The following is a 19,953-nucleotide window of genomic DNA, read 5'->3' on the forward strand; positions in this document are numbered from 1 at the left end:
TTTATTTAGAAAATCTAGGCAATTCGCGGTTGATCGTAATCAAACATTTTTAAATTTTCAAGTGTTTCTATCATATGTGTAATATAAATGTTTGGGTTTTAAACATTAATAACATTTGAGCATATTACTTATTTATTATGCGATTTATTCTATTAAGTAAATCGAGCCAAAAGAGCAAAAAAACTAGCCTTTCATTTTTGAACATAACACATCATATTACACGCAGGATTTTTTAAATTTTATTTCAATTTATTTTTTCAGTATTTACAATATCCAAAAGTGCATCGTAAACTTCTCCTTATTGATATCGTAAGGGCCGAATTGATTCATCTTTACATTCCGATCAGATTCAGAGAATCAGATTGTTGTTAAATTTTTAACGTATTTTAAAAGTATTGACCAAAGATCAGTAAAAGATGCAAAGAAATTACATATTTCCTGAATATCGAAAAAAAAAACTGATTCAACTTGTATATGTATTATTTTTAAATAGTTAATAAATAAATTTAGAGCATAGGCACCACTAGGTATGAAAAAAGCTCAACAATTTTTGTTCCAAAGTCATTTAAGTTACAATTCAATTTCTCGAAATAAACAATTCATTTTCTAAACACTGACTCCCGAATTTTCATTTTCTTTATTATAATTAGTATATATTTCTTTAACAAGTTCCGTTTCAAATAAATCAGCTCGCAATTTTTCATCAATAACGCCCAATAATTAATTTAAATTTTTGTAGGTTTGCGCTTAGGTGATGAACCCTAGATCATTTTTTTTCGATTTTACGTTAATTTCAAACGAAGAAAAAATTTAATTAGTATATTAAACAATAAACAGAACAATAATTTACAAATTTGCAGAGTAATGAATTGTTTCTACTGATATCACATTGCAAACTGAATATGCTTTTTGTGTCCCCGTATTCATAGAAGTTAGATTGTTTATTATAACCTATAAAGTATTCTAGATTTTATATTTAAAAAAATGTTAATAATATATTATAAATTTCATTTCCAAATCTCGTTTTGGCGCCCCCTAAGGCGTGCGCCCGATTTTTTGCATGCATCGCATGCAAGGCAGAACCGGCCCTGTGTACATATTTAGATAATGTGTAAGTCAAATTCAATTCGAAGACAACGTCTGTGAGATGAAACACAACCTTATTCAATAAGTCTTTACCACTTTTGTATATTGTTCATTTCTCCACATGACCTTTCAAACTTTTGGAGATGTCTGCTTCCAAACGTTCATTCCCTGCATCTTTTCATAGCATTGTTTTTCCAGAATGGGTCAGATTGTTTGTAAAGATCTAGGATGGTTCCTTTTCTAACTATCATCGCATTTTATCTTCTTTATATACATAATTTTATTAATTTTCCAGGCTCGCTCATAGGCAAATGGCATCTGAATGCAGTAGTGACATCGGTTTTCACTTGGAAATATTGATAGCAATATGTTTTCAAGTGAAAATGGCTCTTACCTGGGATTGCTTACCCGGAATTGCTGCAAAATTTACACGTTTTTGCAAAAAACCTGAACTGATTTTGAAGATTCCAAAACCGTTCGTAAAACGTCAGTCGAAGGTCGTACTTAGTTTTCGATGAAGATCGGTGAAGCGTTTTTTTAAAGGAGTAAAAAACCCACCACCATTATTTCAAATGCAAGTAAACTTTAGTATTTTTTAACAATATCATTTTTAATGTGAACGGCAAAAGACGTGTAACCATCGCCTTAAACCTAGAGTATTTTTTTTCGTGGTTAGTTCTATTGGTTTCGAGCATTGTTCTTTCGATTTTGATATTTTAATATAATTTTTAAGTACATGTTATCTAATTGTTTTGTGAAGTGTGCTATTATTATTGAGCTAGATTTCTTTTATTCTTTATATAACCTCTATAAAAGCTTACCAAAGGGACCAACTAAACCAAAGGTGTAATGGTGTAAACAACAATAATAAGAAATTCGTAAATAAAACAGTAAAATAAGTTAAAAAAGACAATTTGACAAGAGATATCATAAATTAATAGTTACTCCTACTCTAATGATATTTTTTCTGGCGAAGGTTGTATATGAAGTATTTGTATATTAAAGAGTAATGACCTTAATAATTGTATTTCAATAAACAATGAATTTCAAAAGCAAGATTTATGATAGTAGTATGTGCTGAAGAAGATTTTAGTTTATTATATTTGACATTATTTGTTTAAGTTTTAATGTTTAAGTTTGTTGTTCAACTTAATATTGGGTTGTTTGAAAAGTAACTACGTTTTTTATAGACATTTTGGCCATTGGCCCATAATTTTCGTGAAATAAACATATACTTTAATAAATTATGTTGTGACAGTTTTTATCGAACATCTTTTGTCATATTTCTGAGATCATAAATTTTTTGGTCGTTATTGGCAAAAAAACTGATCAAAGTGCTTTTTGACATGCTGGTTTGAGCCTAATTTTTTTTTAGTTGCCGGAACCAATATTGGTCCGACGATGGCGGGTCTGGAGAATATGATTAATGTGTCGTTGGATCCCATTCAAGCTTCAAAAGCTTCTGGCAATTGACCAATGTAAGGTGTCTTGCATCGTCTTGATGCAGGACTACGCCTTGCTTGTGGGTTAATTCTGATCTTCTCTATTGAAGAATATCATTTAGTTTATCCAGCTGATGATATAAGGCATTTGAATTAATCGTTCTGTTATCCTAAAAAAACTGAAAAATGAACAACTCTTTTAAAGCCTTACCAAACATACTGCATCCCCTTTTTCTGGCAAATTTCAGCTTTGCACCTGTTTTGAGCAGGTTCTTCTTCTTTCAGCGAATTGTTTCATGGGCAATTGCGTGTATTGTATTCTTTACATCCCATTTGACATTACTAGTGACAATTCGCTTCAAAACCTGATAATTTTCAAGACTGTTCAGAGGCAAATCGCGGACGTCTTTCTATGAGAACTATACATTGAGTGGTCATGAACTGTTAAATTTGATAAATTTTAACTCAATGAGATGTCATGTATTGTTATTCGCCAGTTTGCGTTACTAATGCCTTTTTCGTATCTTTATCAGCTTCAACCTTACTTCTTGGACGTGGTGCATCTTGAACATCAAAATACCAGAAATGAAATTTAGGAAACCAATTTTGGCACTGTCGTACTATCAACACCGCATTTCCATACACATCGGTTGATTTCATTTTGACTTAAACAATATATTTACCTTTTCTATAGCAAAAAAGTAAAACATGTCGAAAATGCTGCTTAATTCTTTCCGTATTCAAAGTGGCATCCAAAAACTACTGCATGCAATTGATTAGGTTTTTTAAACACAAGCCTAAAATATAACTTTCCAAATCATATAATAATTATAGGGCTTAAGTGTGTTGTTAGGCTCAAAAAATATAGTTAAATTCTGGTGGTAAAAAAACAAAGTGACTTTTCGAACAACCCTATAATTTAAATGCATCGCATTATTGATGAAATAATGCAGCTATCGTTACGTAAAATCTGGCCTGGCTGTCACCAAGATGACACATTTTTGAAAAATAGCAAAAAAACATATTTCTCCAATGGTTAATTAACTAATTTTACTGAATATAGTTTAATAGTTGTTAATTTGATATGTGTTATTTATGGTTGGCTAGGTTTTCACACTATGATTAGTAAAAATCAAATTGGATATATATATATATATATATATATATATATATATATAAGAGTAAGTTCTTCAAGGGCAATACATCAAATAAAAGACAAAGATTTAAAAGTTAATCTTTAACTTTTCCAAACTTTTCCATATATATATTACGAACTCACGATCAGTCAAATCAGTAAAATTTTTAGTGCGACATCTACCTGCTGGAGATGAGTACTATAATTCTGGTTCTGATATATTATGCACAAACCCCACTTTTTGCAGGAGTCTCTTGGCGTTTAAAATGATTTATAAGTTTATTTTTTACCTATAACTATGATAACCAAACCAACTACAACAGAGCTAACTAACACATATCAAACGAACAACTTTCGATCTATGTTCAGTAAAATTTCCAGCTAAAATTCGTCATCTGGTTATTTAAAAATAAAAGTAAATACGTTTGTTATGAATATTGATACATGAGTGTTCATCTCCTGATAGATATGTCGCCAGAATTAAAGTGATGACCAATTATACATCTATAGTCTGCTACTTTAGAATAGTATCGTTAAAAAATTCTATACTATAATTTTTTGATGGTGCGAGTTTTTACCCATTGACCTTTAAGCCCCGCTTTACCCTATATTTTATTTCGACGCATTAAAAGTAAAATAATAAAATATGTTTTAGTTGACCAGCACATGGAATCAAATAACCAGGAAAAGGAACACGAGTATAAGTATAATGTCATATCGTAATTATTTATTTGCTCTAGTTTCGTAGTTATTTCGAAAATAATTTAAAACATCATAAATATAATATATATTTAATAGAAGATTATTTTGTAAATATAAATAACAAATAATAGATTATTATAAATAAATACTGTAACTTTGTCTAATATTTATAAGAATTATATAAACTGAATTGCAAAGTTAAAATTATTTATTTAAAGCATATAAGTGAGCTTTAAAACTTTAGCAAGAATTACAGTTAAAATCTGAATTATTTTCGATATACAAAAAAAAATTGAAAAAAATTTTTTTTTCAAAGGCAATTGTTTCGTCAACACAAGCGAAAAGTTTTTTGAATCATTCAAATCGGATGCTTATTTTTTTCAAAAACTACAATTTTTTGTTCGTTTAGATCCGTATCTTCGAAACGGCTGGACCTGGCTTCGCTAAAAACTAATCACCACTTCTCCCCATCATTATGAATTGAATGTTTTTCAGATCATTCAAATCGGATGCTCCGTACTCTCAAAATCTCGATTTCTATTTTTTGCACTCTTTGCTCGGTATACTTGTAACGGCTGAACCTGCCTTTGCCAAAAACTAATCAACACATCTCCCTATCAATAGAAATCGAATATATTTTGAACCATTCAAATCGGCTGATCCGAGCGCCCGAAAACGAGGACAAAAAATTGTATCCATACATACATACACACACACATAAACACACATCCATTTTTTCTGAGGTATGCCAAAATGTTCAGAAACCTTCAAAACGTAAAGAAATGTAAACATTTCAATTTCGATTTTTGGACGATTACAAACATTTACCTTACTCGGTAGTTAATAAACTCGGAATCATTGTCAAATAATTATAGCTTATATTTTTTCAATTTAAAAACCATATCTGATATATCTAGGTATTTACGGAAAGTGCAATAGTCAGCGCCTAATCATACTAACATGAGCATCGTTGGCTGTAGAGGTGAAGTACACGTACAACTTACAGAACAGAAGTTCTAATTTGCGTACGGCTGCGGTCAAACCTGGATTCACAGAATATTTAAATGTAGATTACTATTTTATATTCAGTCTTCAGGATATGTAATATGTACAACAAAATATTTCAGCTTCTAACTTTTTTCAGACATTAAACTGTATCGCTGTTTTCGGTACAAGGCAGAGTACACCACCTCAAAAGGCAAAACGAAGAATTGGTCACGTAATGCTATAGAACTGTACGTCGATATGACTCATCAATCGCCTTCGTTGATCATGATATATGGGTATTTGTAAGCTGGTTGATTGTCGCAGGACTTTTTCATTTAATTGTTTTATGGATGAATCAGTAATCCTCCGCATTTCCTAAATTCTACACTCTACTGCATCGGTGACATTACATATACTTGTACCCACAAAAAATATTCTTCGTACTCGTGGATTAGATTCATATGATATAAAGTAACCCTTATATTTATCTTCTTAGATCTGGTCGCTATCGTTTTCGCCTGATGATAGGTTCTGGACAACTTCCATGCTCCATATCTGTGCCTCCGATGATGTATAAACCAGTTACAAAGATTCATCTGATAATAAATATTATCAGATTCACCTGAGAAATAAATATTATTTCTCATTTCACTTTAGACCTTTGTTAAAGTGAAGTTAAACACAATAACTCAATTAACTTTTTTAATTGGTGATAATCTTTTATGTTGGACTATTAATTTAAAAAATCTCCAAAAATGTTGAAGAAATATAAAATACTATTTTAAATTAAAATAGCAATATATGACCTATTAATTAACTTTTAATTCTGTTAAATTTTTTTCAAAAACCTTGTTTATCTTTTAATTGTATATAAAAAGGTTAGGAACAGACTTTAGGTTTACGCACAATACCATACACACAATTATGGCAATTATAACAACATAGTATTATAAAAGCAAAAATTGTCTAGTCTTCGAAAAATCTTTTTTTAAATTATGAAATAAATAAAATACAGTTCTATATTGAAAACCTTCAACTAGATTATCATAAAGCTTTAAAAAGAGTTTTAAACATCAGACGAGAGACATTATATTCTGAATATAGGGTAGAGCGGGCGATTGGCTAGTAAAATGGCCCACCATTATTCCCTCAAAAACTATTATATTATGGCATTTTTAACAATAACATTTTAATGTAGGGTATAAATATTTTATAAATCATCGCCTTATAATCGGGGATTTATGATGGGGGGGAACGAGATACGGTTCACGGCTGTGTCACTTTTTTGATCAGCCATAATTTTGTTAATTTACCAGTTAGCTAGAAGAAAAATAAATTAAATGGTAAGTTAAACAAAACTATTTGCTGGTAATTAACTACTAATGTTCACAACTTACAGCAAAATAAGAAACAAAGTTATCTATGCAGCATTTCCTCGTATTTCAATTATCAGTTAATTTACTTTTCTTTCTGCTAACTGATATATTAACAAAATTATTGCTGATCAAAAAAAAAGTACCCAGTCTCACTTACCGTCCTGGACACTTTTACTCTTTGTTTATTCCTGCATAAAAATTTAATATTAAGTAATTTGTTCAAAATATTCAATATGTAAATGTTTATGTCGACTTATATGTTGAACAATATTAAAATTGATATGTTATTGTATGAGTGTAGTAACTAAGGTATATTTTGCAGAAATCAATAAGTTATATGTTTACACGTGCCTATATCAGAGAGGCGCCAATGAATGTTTATCAAGCATCGTTATATTGTCTCCATAAAAATATATTTGTCTTTTACGTCAACATTTTAAATAAATATCATAATCCGTTTATTTACTGAAGTTCAAGTTGTGTTATAAAGGTATCTATACACATTATTTATTATTTTATATTGCATTAAACATTAAACAGTTGTTCATGAAGAAAAAAAAAACAAAAAAAAAACAGAAAAATATAATTCTTAAGGGTTTGTAAAGTTAAAATTAAATTATATTGCTAGATCTTTTTTCATTCTTCTATTTTATAATCAAATTAATAGTTTCCTAGCAATTAGATTGTTCAGTCTACTATCTATATGCATAATACATTTGTTTTTTTTTTATTCAAATGTATCAAATTATTTAAGAATTTTCCTCAACTTAAATAATGTATTTTGAGATAATCAGTCATTTTCTCAATAGAAAGGTCGATAACATTTGAAAATCCAAAGAGTCGTATTTATTTTTCAAAACATAATTTTTCATTCCAAATTTTTTGTAAGAATATGTCAGCGAAAACTATTCACTCTGCGAGTAACCTAGATTAAAATATGTAATATATATATTCTAATAATACTATATCATATGTATTCTATAATAAAATCATTATAATAAGATAAGAAAAAATGCTTCTTAGATCTAACTAAGGTGTCCCGGTTTGGTCGGGACAGTTCTAGTTTTTAACGTTGCTTCCCCGGTGCCCATGTTTTCTCTTCCGGGTTGATCTGGCATTTTAAAAAGTTTAGCTTGAATTTGAATTTTCCTCATTACTATATATTAAAAATACATCTACTTATCATAATCGGGAAATAATATATGCGATAAACTGCTTATATAAAACTAAACATTATCAAAGAAAATGTTGCGGAATGCAAAAATTCTAACAGAATCTAAATAGCCCTTCAAGTGCCCGAAGGACAGTGACAAAATTTATGCACAAGAAAAGTGACATTTTTTACTAAAGTTAATAGCAAAGTTTAACGCGAATAGAATTTTATACAAGGCTTTACAAGCAGCAAAAACGTTAACTAAAAATATGACGTAAGTTTTTTACTCACAGTCAGTAACTATAACTAAAGATGGAATTAATTTAAAACAAACTTATTTTTTCTATTGAATAGTACAAAGTTGACAACTAAGTGCAATTTTTACTCTTAGATTTCTTCAAATAAATCTTTGGAATTGCTGAGGTAGTCTACTCAGCACACTCAATGCTGCTCTGACTGTCCAGATAAAATTGTGGACAACTTAATTAAAGCAATAAGCGATTCGGCTAATAGATACAATTTGGCTATGTATAAAAATTAAATAAAAATAAAACATTTGATTAAAACCCTTGAATTTAAAAAAATGAGATGATGTCGAATTGTGCCTAATTTAGTTTTTGCTAATAAAAACTATCAGTTTTATAAACGTAGTTTTATAATGATGCTTCTTGGGAAATAACAAAAGATCATCGATCAAAATGGTCAATACATTACAGAACAAAGTTATTTAATTCCACGCAAAAATTACCTTTAGTTGCCAACGTTAACTACAATTTTTTAGCAAACATGCGCTCTTACTTAGTTGCCAACCTATTAACTATAAATTTTCGTTCCGGTTTTAAAATAAACTGGTGGTGTATGGCATCGTGCTTTAAGGCAAATTGCTGAAACTTCCCGTACCGTAACGAAATGTTTGAGGAATATTAAATATTTTAAATAAATTAGATTGATATAAACACTGTTATAAGAATATTTATAAGAATTACCTGTACAATCTGAAGTACAAAGTTAAAATTATTTAATTAAAGTATATAAGTGAGCTTTAAAACTTTAGCCAGAATTAAAATTAAAAAGATTTTTTTTCCAGAAGCAATTGTTTTGTCAACACAAGCAGAAAGTTTTCTGAATAATTCAAATAGGATGCTTAGTTCTCTCTAAAACCGCCATTTTTTGTACATTTAGTACTCTGTATCTTCGAAATGGCTGGATCTGCCTTTGCCAAAAACTAATCAGCACATCTCCTATGAATAGGAATCGAATGAATTTCAAACCATTCAAATCGGTTGATCCGTGCGCCCGAAAACATGAACGAAATAATGCGGACACACAAAACACACACACACATCCATTTTTTCCGAGGTATGCCAAAATGTTCAGAAACTTCTGAAATGTGAAGATATGCAAAAAAATTCATTTTTGATTTTTGGACTATTACTATAACTTACCCTATGGCAAGTTAAAAAATATCATTTAACAACAAAAAACATATAAAAATTAGATATAATTTCGTTCTGAGTTAAAAAAAATGTCAACTGGCTAAGACTCGTTAAGAAATTGCTTTATGAAGAAACTGAAATCAAATGCCTAAATGTAAACATATGTACAATAGTTTGCTATAATTTATTGATAAAAATGAAATAGTCTTGAAATAAAACAACGTGAAGACTTGAGTTTAAAGCTCAGTAAGTTATAACCTAATACAAAATCTTTGCGCAGCATGCACCTGCATATTAAGTAATTTTCGAAAAAACAGTAATAAAATTAGTTTGAAAAATCCGTTTTTTTGGCTTATTCCGAAATTTTACTTATGATGTTTAATAACAATTTAATAGTGATTTTATCTTAAAAGTTATCATTAAGATTTTTATGAGCAAAAAAAATTGTATGAGAGGGAGGGGTACTCAGTCTTATATCAATGAACTCGTTTTCTTTTAATTTCTGTTACTCTATTTTAATTCACAGTATAATTCAAGAATAAAAGTAAAATTCTATTTTTTCTCAGCCTTAGCAATTTGAGCTAAGGGACGCCAATAAGGGATTTTAAAGGGTAATTTTGATCATTGTAGTTGGCCAGTAGCTATCGGACATGTTAGTAACAGGACATGTAGTTCATGTGCAAGTTTCCGCAACGGTGACTAACGCCTCGTATCATGTATCAAATAATCAAACAAGTCAAAGGATTCGTGCAGAAATGAGAAGAGTGAACAATATGGGTTTGTATGTGTGATACGTCTCATTTCTTTTCCCACTACGAGCCGGGCGCCCTACTCTCGGCCTCTCGGCTACGGCGACAAGAGCGTAGCTGGCCCATTGGCGTCGACACGCGGCGAGATAAAAATTACTAATTGTACACTTTCTGAATGGCATCTGAGAAAAGCGGTCAAAAACTATCAGGAGCGCTTGGAATGTTTTGCTGGAGTCAAATCAATAGCAAGCTAGTTTTAATTTAATTGCTAAACCAGCCTGTACCGTTATTTAAAAGTTTTAAAGTTTAAAAAAATTCGCCTTTTTGAAAAAAAATATTTTTTGTATTCTATTTTTTCTGAAAATTAAGGTTTTTTTTAAAGCAATCGCACTGCGCAGCTGTATAAGAGACGAAATATCCAAGCGCGTAAGCGCCTTTTGACAGCCTAACGGTTCAACATTATAAATCTTAGTAGGAAACCCATAAAAGTGTAAACACATTTTATATTACAATCTCTATAAAGTATTTGATAATTAGATGTGATCATTTTTGACCGCCAAATGGCATGTTTTTTACTTTTTTCATTGTATCTCCGAAACCTGTCTGCCTCCCCAAACAATCTTCCATAATCAAATGTTAATTTTATCAATACAAGTAAAATGTTTTTTGAATTGTTGAAATAAAACGCTCAGTACTCTCAAAAACTGAATTACCGTCTTTGGTAATTTTTGCCCCGTATTTCTGAATTGGTTGGACCTGCCTTTGCCAAAAACTGATCAGCACGTCTCTTTATCAATACGAATCGAATGTTTTTTGAATTACTCAAAACAAAAAATTGTTTCCGCATACATACATTCATACATACATACTAGAGATGGGCTTATCATATCCGAAACCGGATCGGTTAGAATTTGACTCCGCTTCAGAGTGGAGTTATATCCGCTTAACAACTCCACGACTTCGAAAACTTTGAAACCGAAATACTCGACACAAATCTGTTCTATAGAGCGTTGTTTATGTATCTAAGGATTTGTCAAATCCCATTAATTATTTGAAATTCTTTTATAAACAGTTCAAACATATTTGTTGATATTATTATAAAAAGTCACGATTTTAAGCATTTCTATATGTTTGCAAATTTCAAGTGGCATGCTGAGAGAGTAAATATTTTGTGTCCACTAGGCATCATGCGACTAGAAAATTTATGAATAAACGTCAATAAAATAATTTTACTAAAAAATTCACAAATTTTTCGGTCGACCAAAATGATCGACTCAATTACTTGTAATATTAGCAGTGTTGACCAAAGTAAAAACGCAAAACTTGAGAATCGAATTCAATTTAATTATTTCCTTTTGATGAGAAAATAATTGATTTTTTGGATTAACTTTATATAAAAATAATGTAGTAAACTTTGTAATAAAAGCAAAACATTTATCATAAAATATTTTCACCAAATATTAATACTTTTGCTTTCTAATTTTTTCAATAAATTATACATTTGAGCTATTCACACTTGAGCACAATTTCATTGTTCTGTATCTTTGAAGTAATATTTTTGTATTTTCTGGAAAGTACACAATGGCATTATTTTGACTCGTATATCCAAAAGGTCATAAAACTGCCTGTGAGACGAGAAAGCGACCGCTTCCTTCCCAAAGCAAAAACGCAGTAACAGATTTAATATCAGTTTAGGAAAGTCGGATATGACAAAATCTCCGACACAACTCCGCCCGGATTCACAACTCCGGAGTGAGTTACCCATCTCTAATACATACATTCTACAAACACGCACGTTATTTTTTCTGAGACATGCCAAAATATTCAGAAACATTTTGCAGAGATATATAAAATTTTCATTTTCGATTTTTTTGCGATTACTCACCATGTTGTTTATCTATTAACTTCTTGTAGGGTAAGTTCCACAAGAAGTTAATAATCTGACAAAGATACCAAAATGCGCAGCGAAAAATTAAAAAAAAAACGTATTTTGCCATGAACTCAGGAACGAAAAAAAAGAATTTAAAGATGTCTGAGATTAATGCAGAATTTGGAAGCATGAGAAATAATGATTAAAACGTGAAATATATACAACGAAAGAACTAAGAAAAAATGATACTCCAATATTTTTATGTACATTCATACTAATTACTAATATTATACGAAATCGGATAGTATTATAACAATAAATGAAACATTATTGATTGAAACAATTCAAAATTGTATCAACCTAAATTTAATAATGTGCGGGGCATAAAAGACCAATTTGTTTTTCAGTAATTATATTGTCTGAATCAACATAACACGGATCAAATAACCAGCTATCAAACTATGAATGTGTAAATTCCCAGATAATTTCCTATTTTAAGATATAGATTTTACTATTTTTTTACGGCCATAATAAACATAAAATATCTTGGACATGCTCAGTTTTTAAAGTCCAAATTACAAACATTTAGCAATTGTTGTGATGTGACATTTTAGAGTACAGCTTATTTGGAAGGTCAGCGGTTGTCATATTATTATTGTGACATATTATGACAACACTTAACAGTATTTTTCGACCATTTTGTATGCAGAAATATCTAATAGATTTAAGGTGAAAGAAATGTTATCGCAAAAGCATTTAATTCTATATAATGTTTTAATAGAATAACTTAAATTTCGTATGTACATTTATTAAAATTTATAAACACACAAGTACATTGTTTTACTATTTAGCAATATATTCACCAACATGTAAAATACTCGATCTGTAAAAAAGGAAACTAACTAAACAATTACTAAATGTGTCATAAATGAAATTTATAAAATTTAAATTTATGAATTTATAAAAAATTAAACGCCTTAGGGGGCGATAACACAAGATTCGGATATTAAATTTTCAAAATATTTTTTTTTTCAATACATAAGTTCTTTGCATCTTTAGATCGTTTTGTTATATATATATATATATATATATATATATATATATTAGGGTGGTCCTTAAAATGGTCATTTTCAAATTTCCTTGCTCCCAGGGGCTCAAATGGTTCCAAATAGATAAAAAACAATTCTCTGAAAGTTTTAGCTCTTAATATTAACGTTTAGATAGAGCGCAATTCAATCAAAGTTTGTATGGAAAGAGCATAGAAAACATTTTGAAAGATTAAAAAAAAATGTTTTAGGTATAACTTAGCAACAAATGAATGAGTTTTTTTATTCATTTGTTCGCTAAATTACATCTAAAAAACACTTTTAAAATTTTTGAAAAATTTTCCGTGCTATTTCCATACAAAACTTTGATTGAATTGCGCTCTATCTAAACGTTAATATTAAGAGCTAAAACTTTCAGAGAATTGTTTTTTATCTATTTGGAACCATTTGAGCCCCTGGGAGCAAGGAAATTTGAAAATGACCTTTCTAAGGACCACCCTAATATATATATATATATATATATATATATATATATATATATATACATATATACATAGCTGGGCACCGTTAATCAAAAAGTTAACTTCGTTAATCGTTAATCCGCTACAAAAAAAGTTAGCTTCGTTAAACGTTAAAGCGTTACATTTCGGAATAATTAACGCAAGTTAACGTTAATCGTTAATCCGTTAATATGTGTAAAATTACATTTTTATATTGTTGCGTTAGTGAACTTAAAAAACTTATTGGTTTAGGTTCTGGAAGTTAACAGGTTATGAATAAAACAAAATACTTGTATAATTCAAATGTGTAATTCAACCCCTTAATGGCGCGACGCGCTTTATGCACACACCGTGATAATAACGCTATTAGTCAACTTTCTGTTTTTATGATTGCATATTGTTTTTACAAGAATTTTTTTCTAAATAAAGGGAAAGAGTTTTTTTGCGAAAAATAGGAAACGCGCGACGGGTTAAGCGTCGGGTATTAGGTGCATATTTCTCTTCATGAACATTAACATGTTGAAGTTCTCGTCTGAAAGCGAGGCTCGTTTTGGTGTCAAAATGTCTTTACCCGTGGAAAACAAACGTTCAACTGCAGCGCTTGAGGGTATAGCAGAATTGTATTTAATAAATTGATTTATGAATATCTGTTCCCCGAGGAATGCAGCATCGTTGAACAAGTCTTTTGAACATGTTGGCACTGTTCATCATTCACGAGTGGTCCAAATCTTTTCTCTATGTCATTTAATAAGGCATTGGCTAAAGCTGTGCCGTGCGGTAAATAGTAATAATTGGCAGGGCCGTGCCTGGGTATGTGGCCGCCTGCGTGCGAGCATATAAATGGCCGCCCTTAAAAATAGCATAATAGGAAAATATCCAATATGTTCTCACGAAAAAAATCGTCTTGTAATTTTCAAGTTTTCTCGACATTTTAAGTCATTCTGAATCGTTTGAAAGCCGATTTTTGAATTTTCGGCAACGTTTTCTCAAAAACGGTTAAATCCAATTCAAAAGTTTAAAAGTCATTTGATGTAACTAGATAATGACTAGCGCCTGTCAGTTTTGTGCGACGATCGGCCAAGCTGTTTCTAATCAACAGAAAAATATAAAATTTATTGTACACGTTTTAGCCAAAAATTCTGCATCGATTTTAAAAATTCAGGAACTGTTTGAAAGATATCATTTAGGAATCGTGCTGATTACTTCTAAGAGATCGGTCGGTTCGTTTCTTCGTGTTTAATTGGTGAATATTGCTTTACGATGATATTTATAAAACTTTTTTGGCGATAGTGATCATGGTCTCTAAGATAACTACATATTTCGACCCACATTAAGTCATTTTAATTTTTAAAATCTGTACTATCAAAGATTGCAAAAATGAGCGGCGCTTTTTTACGTGAGTCAAAATTTCATCTTTAGTGGACCTTTTCTCAAAAATGCACAATCCCATTTGAAAAATCGTCAAAATTCGTAAATTCGATAAGCACTCGTGCTGCTTAGTTTTGCCTTTAGAATTTTCAAAAAAGTCTCAAATTTTTAATTAGTGAATTGATTTTAAAAATTCAAAAACCATTACAAACGTTTTCCATTTGAGAATCTTGCTGATTAAATTTTGTCAATAATCGACGAGTCGTTTTTCAGTTATTGATTAACAAATTGCTTTGGAAATTTGGATCTTGTTTTTAATTTACTACAGTTTGTTTCTTGTTCAATAATATGTAATTTTTAAACTATTTATAAAACATAACTAATATTTTTAGAAAATTTGTACAAAATTGAATAATCTGCGATAGTTTTTCACATTGCAATGTACTCATGAATTAATATATTTTCATTGTTAAGTCGATTATTAACACATGTTGGATACTTCATGCAACTTGATTTAGGCAAAGTTGCCACTTACACCAAGTTTATAACTTATAAATTATTTAGAAACAGAGTCGCATTCAATAGGGCCGCCTTTGGCTGATTTTTAGTACGGTATTTTTGGTCTTTTAGATATATACAGCGGACTTTACGGCAGCGAATGAGTTCAGCGGACTTTGAGCTTGGCCGCCTCTTAATCCAACAGTCTTTTAATTTGGCCGCCTTTTAATTCAGTAGACTTTTAATGCAACAGCTATTTATTTCGACCATTTTTGTTATGGCCGTCTTTGAATTTGTTCTTTTTTTCATTTGGCCGCCCCTCGGCCGTTTCAAAAGGCGGCCGCCTGCGTGCGGTTCACGCACTGCACGCTGGCCAGGCACGGTCCTGGGCATTGGATTAACGATTAACGGACTTCTGGCATTTTAACGGAAGTTAACGTGTCCGTTAACATTTTCAAAAGTTAACTTAAAAGTTAATCCGTTAATCAAAATGTTAACTTCGTTAATTAACGATTAACGGATTAACGAGTTAATGCCCAGCTGTGCATATATATATATATATATATATATATATATATATATATATATATATATACCGTAATCATCTTATATATGAAAATGAATCGCAAAATGTGTTGGTAAGCGCATAACTCAACAATGTCTGGACCAATTTGGCCAATTCTTTTTTTAAAATGTTCGTTGAAGTCCAAGGATAGTTCTTAAGGCGAGAAAAAATCGAATAATTGTTGCGAAAACCCTAAAACAGCCCTTTTCTTTTTCACATACAAACGTTTTCTAACTAAAACGTATAATCAATTTGAGCTACATTGCTATTATATAAAGTTCATATTAAATTACAAACACTCACTGTATACTCCTCCTAAACTCTTATTCGGATTTTGATAAATCTTTCTGAAGTTTTTCTAGGATGTATGTAATTATAAAGTACTAGACGTATGTGCAATATTGTAGAAATAAATGAAAAAAAATGTAAAAAACGACATGTCATTGTTTGCATGGAAAACAAATGAAAACTATCATCTGCCAAAAATTTCAATTTACTTATGAACCTAGACAATATTAGAGTATGTATAATAAATTTATGATTATGAATAAGAAAAATGAAATGTCTACATTATTATTGCCAAAAAGCAGCTGAAATGTGCCAGAAATTATTATAATATAAGATACAGTATATATATGGCAGATTGAATACATGTCATATCATGTTCATATGTGTACAGGATATGACAAATTAATTATTTAAAGGGCCGGTACTACCTTTAATGCGATTCATGCGAAAAATACGAGCGCACGCCTTAGGGGGCGATAACACAAGATTCGGATATTAAATTTTCAATATAGTTTTTTTTTCAATATATAAGTTCTTTGCATCTTTTACTAATCTTTCCACAATATTTTTAAAATTCGTAAAAATTTCACTTTATAACAACAAATTGTAAAGTAAAGATGAATACATACAATTCGCCCCCCACGATATCAATTAGGAGAAGTTTAAGATGCAATTAAATTAAATAATAAAAAATTAAGTTATTTTAATCAAACATGAAGTACCAGTGTTATGTTATGGTTATGGTTATGTTATACCGTTTAAAAGACTTCCATTTCCAATATAGTGTGGGGATTGAGACTCATCATTTTATTCAAAGCATTTTTGCATTTAACATCGCTCATATTATAAAGGTATATGCATTTTGGCGTGAAGAGTAATTTAAAAAACAATAATTATTATTTTTAGGTAAACGGTAAATATTAGTATATTATATTAAAAAATTGTAGACATGGGTACAGAACAACGTCTGTCGGGTCATCTAGTTTATTATAAAACATTTATTATAATAAAAAATGTATTTTTCTATGTGACTTCTATTCCAATAAATCTAAACCAAAATAGGTATTCATTATTTCATTAATTTTGCTTATTTGTGATGACAAATGATAATTGATAAATGTAGCGTCAGTATCTGGTTTGTTTTGTCATATAAAATATGTCTACAAACCATCTCTCGTTATTTTGGAGTAAAATTAGGAATCTACCAAGTACTTATACCGAACAAAAAGATTTGAATGCGTTAGCAATTATGGAACCATTTTTTGTTTTTTTATTATTCAATTTTTTTTAATAATAAAATTATCAAGTATTTTACTTTTTCACAATTCTGATTAAATGCCAACACATTTTAGCACATTTTTTTAAAGAAGGGCCTCTCAAAGTCGACCGATTTTAAAAATTTTAAATTCATAGTTCAACTTGAAAACCTCCGGCAATTGGGGTATTTTTTTACTGTGGTCCTGGTAATGTTATTCACGGTTAGGGTTACAAAGTTTAAATGAACAAAATTATAAAAGTTAACCACAATAAAAAATGGCTCGTGAGCTGAACATATCGGGAGAACGAATGCAACCCATAATAAAAAATGAGCTTGAATTAAAGCCATTGAAGTTCCGAAAAGTGCAAGAGCTCATCGATGCACAGAAAAAAGTTAGATGGATAAGAGCCAAAGAGTTCCAAGGAGTTTTCGCTTGCACGAAAGTGGCTAAGTACCGAATTTGGTTTTCTCCGATGAGAAATCATTCCAAATTGAGCAATTTGTGAACAATTAAAATGATACGGTTTTCTTGTCAAAGAGGTCAGCTAAAAATTTACACCATCGATTATTGGCCACCAAAACTCAATCGCCGCCGACGGTAATGGTGTAACCACCGTAACGATCGATGGTGACATTCTGCTCGTATTCATCAACCATGGGATCAAAATAATTGCCAAATTTATGGGGAAAATGTCTAAACGGCAGTATTGAAGCCCTGGGTAGACGAACATTTCGGCCGCAGACCATGGATATTCCAACAGGACTCAGCACCATCAAACTCAGCACGCGTCTACCGAAAATGGCTTGAAAAAGAGGTTTTTCGCTTCATTTCCATCGCACAATGAGCATCAAAATCTCTGGATCTAAATCCGTTAGACTTTTGTGCCTTGGTCATTTTGGAGAGTAAGGTCTGCACTAAAAAATACCAAAGTGTCGATCATCACAAGAAGGCGCCTTGCCTGGATTGGGCAAAAATACCCCAGAGTTAGTTTCGTGCACCGTGTTATGGTTTTTTCGGCCGTTTGGAGGCCACAATTCGTGTCAAAGGTGGCCAATTAGAACCGACATTTTTGCTTTTAAACAATAACATTTAAAATGAAAATGAAAAAAATATTTTACTTCGTTGCATTACAATCAGACACCATATATTTTTTGGTGCCAAATTTTGGTTGAACCAAATTTTTGATGGGTAGGCTAGTTTTTTTTTTTTTGATAGACAGCCAGTGGGCGTTTTTTTAGAGATATTAGCCCATATAATTTATTGAAATTGATGGGTGGGCTCGAGCCCACACAGCCCACACGGTTCCGACGCCACTGTATATATATATATATATATATATATATATATATGTGTGTGTTAGTGTGTATGTGTGTGGGAATGTTTGTGTAGGTGGGTATGTCTATACACAATTGTGTTCGACACGCATTTTATTAAAATAAAAAATAGACGTAATATTATTAATTGCAAGAGAGTTGATAGTCAGGTCAGGCCCTTTGGTACGCTACTGTTGTGCAAGGAGAGAAATGAGAGAGTGATCATTATCGGCATCCGACGTCGGGCGGGAAGCTGCGCGCCGCGAGATGAAAAATCAATGCGCGCGTCGCTGGAGCAGCGCGTGCGCCCTCCGGCAAGGGGCAAAGGCCGGGGAACCCCGGGGCCCGGGCGCGGTTTTTGAATGACAGGGAGGTTCATAGTGGGGATATTAGCATTAGCTACCGAGAGAAATGCATGCAGTCACTGTCCAGCATCAGCCTACAGCATTAGCCATGTCGGCGCGAGCACCCGCGACGACAAGGTGAGACAATTCAACGTGCAAAATACGGTTAAAATAATGGGCTATCTTGAATCCAATGGGGTTGGATGAAATTAACGAATTTAACTACAACAATGATATTACCGCTAGACGTTTATAAAACGATCGCGCGATTCAAGCGTACGGTAGTTGTGAGTGTCGAGCCTGTGAGCCGTGCGGGAATCGAGCGCGTCTTCCTGGTACTTTAGAAAATTACAAATTCGAATCGACAGAAACGCGATACGATGTGACGTCTTACAACCGCGTGAGTGTAAACGGTGATATGTTGTTGTTAAGTTGTTAGTTGCATGTTTAGATGTAAACGAAGCCAGATTCCCATCAGTTTCCATTCATGATTTGTGCCTTTCGTGCGTTCAGCATTGTGTTGTGATCTCCGAGTGCGCGCTGACATGACATCGTGATGACGCGCCCATGGTGTTATTACTCGATTTTAGTTACGACTGCTTCCAACTCTATCGATATATGAAAAAATTCGTGAGTAGATATATCAACCGGATCAACCCTTTGTACACTTGAATCATATCTTTTTTGTTAACGACTAAAATAATAATTAATTTATCTTCAGACCAACAGGATTATTTACAATTTCTCTATTAAGAGTCTCATTATTGGTATTTTATATGAAAGGACTCTTATTAATAACCATTTCTGATTGTTGCCATGCGTACAGTGATTTGGAT

Source organism: Ctenocephalides felis, unplaced genomic scaffold (assembly GCF_003426905.1).
Source record: "Ctenocephalides felis isolate EL2017-DRISC unplaced genomic scaffold, ASM342690v1 CF-g0.4_SCAFFOLD_01886, whole genome shotgun sequence".
Taxonomy (NCBI): Eukaryota; Metazoa; Arthropoda; class Insecta; order Siphonaptera; family Pulicidae; genus Ctenocephalides; species Ctenocephalides felis.